We start from the raw sequence: 4,662 nt of genomic DNA, 5'->3' as shown, positions 1-4,662 counted from the left end.
AATCTTGATTTACAATCCTATCCAAAAATAGATTTTATATGTTCAAGTCTTTGAATTATTTAGGAGGAAAGAAGAGGGAACTGTTAAATAATTCCTCTATTTGTGTATAAATATTCAGAAAATTGATAAAGATAACCAGATTTTGGTTATGACTCCTCCAAACATAGGGACTAAGCATTAAGGTATAGGAACATTATTAATCTGACCGCTTAATGTGAAGCACATTTGGACAGGCAGCTTTCTTATTTGAAGGTTGCGCCCATTTTGGGTCCCTAGAAAGGGTCTCAACCTCCTTGCATTCTTCTGAGGGTCAAAATGGTCCTACTCTCTCTGCACATTGTTGTATTATGCAGTGTTTTGTTGGAATTAACTTCAAATCCCTCCTTCACTCATGGCTTCCTTCCTGCTAGAGTTCCAGTGACATGCGGATATGGCAATATAATTAATGCATGCCTTTGCTGAGAGAAAAGCAGTAGATCTTTTACACTGGCATTTCCCACAAACTTACGTGGATGTTAACATAGTTTGTCATTTCTGCCCTGGTACCAAGCCAGTGGTGTGTTCCACTATGGATGGGGTGGGACAGTGATTGGGAGTCAGGGGAAGTAGTGGTTAAGAATGGTTAGGACAGAGTGCCAAAGTTGAACCTCCTGCTTCTGCCTTTCTCTTCCCTTCATCTCTCCAGGATTGAAAGTTTCCTATCAAATGCCTGCTTTTCTTTCAGCATATTCCCCAGACTGTTTATACTATAACTTTCAGCGCAGCCCTACCACTCAAATCTACCAGAATTGGATCATGATATATACAGGAAAATTAATAAAATTTAGAAAATACTCTCAACAAAGCCTGGCTTTCAATGCTATTGTTTCTTCATGTCCTTTTAAGATTTTGAGTTCAAACTAAACAGTGATTTCCTTGGTCTAATACTGTACCCAAATTTAGGAGTAATGAATACTGTTGCTTCATTAGTTTTGGAGCTGCAGAGAATCACAATTCAAGGAAAATGATGGGAAATTTTTTGATGGCTTAAGATTTTCCATTATTTTCCTATTACATGCAGCATCTCAACTAAAAGCCAGAGTTAATAGAGGAAAGCGGAAATAAGGACAAGGGAAATAAGAAGAAAAGAGTAGATGAGAACAGGTGAGAAGAGAGAAAAGGCGGGGGAGGCACTACACTCTGCTGCCATCTCTTTCCATTTCTCATACTATTGTACTGCTACTCCAGGTAGAAAACAAGAGTGCCTGTTAGAGCAAAGGGTACCCCAAATTTAAAGCTGTAAATCGGCACTTTTGTAGATTCATTCAGATTAGATTCAGACTAGGACTTTGGTGGTTGTAGTTGCCTCACTGTTTTTCAAGTAACTATAATGATTGCCACAGGTCAGAGAAGACTGAAAATCCTACAACTTCCCCACACTGGATTTAATTGACTAGTCAAATACATATTTATAAATATATATGTACATTTTTTGTGAAGATCCGTGGGACATAGTTAATATTTCTGATCTAGAAGTACTTTTGATAACAGCTTTGGAATGTCGGTGAGGTCTGGAGTCCTGACTGCCAAGAAAGAATTCTTGAGGCCTCCTTGGAGGAAAAGGTGATTTTATTAAAGCACAGGGACAGGGCCTGGGGGCAGAAAGAGCGGCGCTGCCATTATGAGGAATGGCTGATTATATACTTGGGAGTTGGGAGAAGTTAACAAAGGAAGTTAACAAAGGAAGGTGTCTAAAAGGACTTTCATATGCTAAAGAAAACCCTCAGGATACTGGAGGCCTTGCTATGGTCAAGTTAAGGTGGTTTTTCCCTCTAGCAAAGCATTAACTTTAAGACAGTTGGGAGTTTCCTGGAGGATGTCCTAAATATCCCACCCAGTAGTGGGAGGGGTAGTTTACAGGGTGTCAGCTCATGCTTTGTTCTCAGCTTGCCTTCTGCTCCCTTATCAGTTTGATTGCCCTTAGTAGCCCATTTACTGTTATATAATAGACGCTGAATCTAATATCTAATAATCTAATATCTAAGTGTTTGCCTTTATGAAATAACTAAAAGAAAGTTGAGTTTAATTTGCATCTGACATCTACAGAGTATCCCTGGCTATACAGACTTTTATAATTTTCATTATCTATTTGCATTTGTCTTCATTATTTACCTTGTTTCTATTACTAGTGATAAGTGCATCAAAGTAGGCTGAGTTATTTTATAGGAACGAGCTGTCACAAAATGTCAGTGGATCCCAATAACAAAGGTTTATTTCTTGCTCACACTACAAGCTGATTTACAGCTAAGTTCTGACTGTGCCCTGTTGCTTTCCCTGGGAGGTCCAGGCTGATCAAGCTGCTTCTCCCTATAATACTACTAAAAGGAAATTAGAAATCATGACAAAGTACATTTTGGGTCTTAAAACTTTAATCTGGGAATAAAACATGTCCTTTTTGCTCATTTTTCATTGGCCAAAGCAAATCATAAAGCTCTCTGAATCAGTGAGGTAGGGAAATACATTGTTGCTCCAGGGAAGCCCAGGAGATATTTGGGGATAACAAGATAAGTCCATCAAAAAGAGATAGCATTTAAATAATTATTCTGAACTCTATCTGTGTAAGACTGACATATTTAATACTCATCAGAGTCCTTGGGTATACATGAAGTTTTTCTTATCAATGAGCAATAATGAGTTTGGAGAGTAAGAAATTAGCTTAGGTTTACAAAATTGATAGTGGGCTAAGATGGGATCAGAACTGTTTTTTTTAGTTGTTTTTTTTTTTTTTTTCTGTCTCCAAATGCAGTCTCTATTTACGCTTATTGTATTGCATATGTTATCATAAGCTCTCTGGGATAAAGAGGGGTTTGAATATTTAAGCAGAAGCTGATGAGAAGCTGAATGATCCACATTACCACTCTGGTATTAGGAAAATCCCATTTGATGGTAGTGAGTTTTCCTCTACCCTTGTTTAAGGAACCAACAGCCCATAAGCCAAAGTAGCTGCAAATGAGCCAATGATTTTCTCTCACTGGTAATTAATTAACCTGGGGGCACTTGTCCATTGGTGTTGAAAACCAATAAAGGAGGGGTCAGCTAGACTAGCTGAACAGGTCAAACCAGATTTGTGAAATACAAAAATTTTGTATGTGATAATAAATTACATGTATACATGACAACCAAAGAGATGTTACAGTCAAATCTATATATCCCCTTTGTATTTTCTAAGGTACCATTTATTTTGTATATGAATAATAGAATTTCAGTAAGCCATGGGCTTCTTAATCTAAGCAATCACTGACCACAATACTTAAAACCATTTTGGGTTGTTGGATAGGCAGCTTTAGCTTTCTGGATGCCATTTTCCTTCACATACAAAATCGCTCTTGCTTCCCACTGTTACACTCCAGTGTAACTTCTTAAGGCATCACTGAGTGTATACTAAGGCAACATATAGAAGGAATCCTGAAACACAGTTATATACCTGTGCTTGTGGTGAACCTGGATGTTTAAAAAAAAAGAAGAAGAAGAAAAAGAAAAAAAAAAATCTGACCTCTTGGAGCTGAAAGTCAACTGCAGTGACTAATTTGCAAAGGTATTTGTGTAATTAATATCAATCATGGCAACATTAAAGCATTTTAACAATACATCCCATTTGTAATCTTTACCTACAGTCCTGATTTTGACAGAAAAGTAACATGCAAATTCATTCTCTTCAACTTCAGTATTAAGTTTGGACTGAATTGTTGTGTTTCTACTGAAATTCATATGTTAAGATTCTACCCCGCCACCCCATCTAATGGTATTGGGAGGTGGGCCTTGGGAAGGTAACTTATGTTACAAGGGTGGAGTCCTCATGAATGGGATTGGTATTCTCCTCAGAGAGACCCAGAGAGTTCTCTAGCTTTCTTTTCCCCATGTGAGAATAATACAAGCAGTCAGCATTTGCAACCTGGAAGAGGGCTTTCATCAAAACCTAACCATCCCAGAACTCTGGTCTCACTTTCAGTCTCCCAAACTGAGAAATAAATTTTCTTATGTGGTACTTTGTTATAGCAGCCCAAACTAAGATGTACTATGATTTAACTTACACTACATTGAAGGTAGATATTTGTTAGTCTTGATAATTACCTATGCCTTGACAATTATATACCAGGGATTTAGAAATATATGTATCAAAATTAAAAACTTAGGTATTTAAGCTTATTTTTGAAGGCTTCAAATTTCCTCATGAAGTTAAAATTACATTTAATACTTAATTTTTGAATACTGAAAAAAAACTTCAAATGTAGTTATAAGTAAACATAAATGTTGGAAAGTATCTTTTGTTAATTAAAACTTTGATTTGTCATGAGAACTGAAAATTGTTACTGATAGTACCATTTTCAAGAACTTTAAAAGAGGTCTATGTATTTAACTCTATCATAATAAAAAGACTTGCATTTTCTGGTTTCTAGAATATATGACCATATATTCTCATCCTTGAATATCTTGAAGCACACTGTGAAGCTTAGCATAAAAGTAACAGGCCCCTCAAGCAGGTGGATAACATAATTTTCGTTTTCCTAATGTATAACAGAATCTAAATTGCATTTTGCCTTCATTTGAAACCCAACCATTTGGTTATGGTAAACTCTTGATGGGAAGTTTATCTTAAGACTTATGTAATCTTTGCCCCTTGTG

This window comes from Lontra canadensis, unplaced genomic scaffold, assembly GCF_010015895.1.
Source record: "Lontra canadensis isolate GAN:19392208 unplaced genomic scaffold, GSC_riverotter_1.0 scaffold27, whole genome shotgun sequence".
Taxonomy (NCBI): domain Eukaryota; kingdom Metazoa; phylum Chordata; class Mammalia; order Carnivora; family Mustelidae; genus Lontra; species Lontra canadensis.
Note: the sequence above shows the minus strand (reverse complement) of the source record.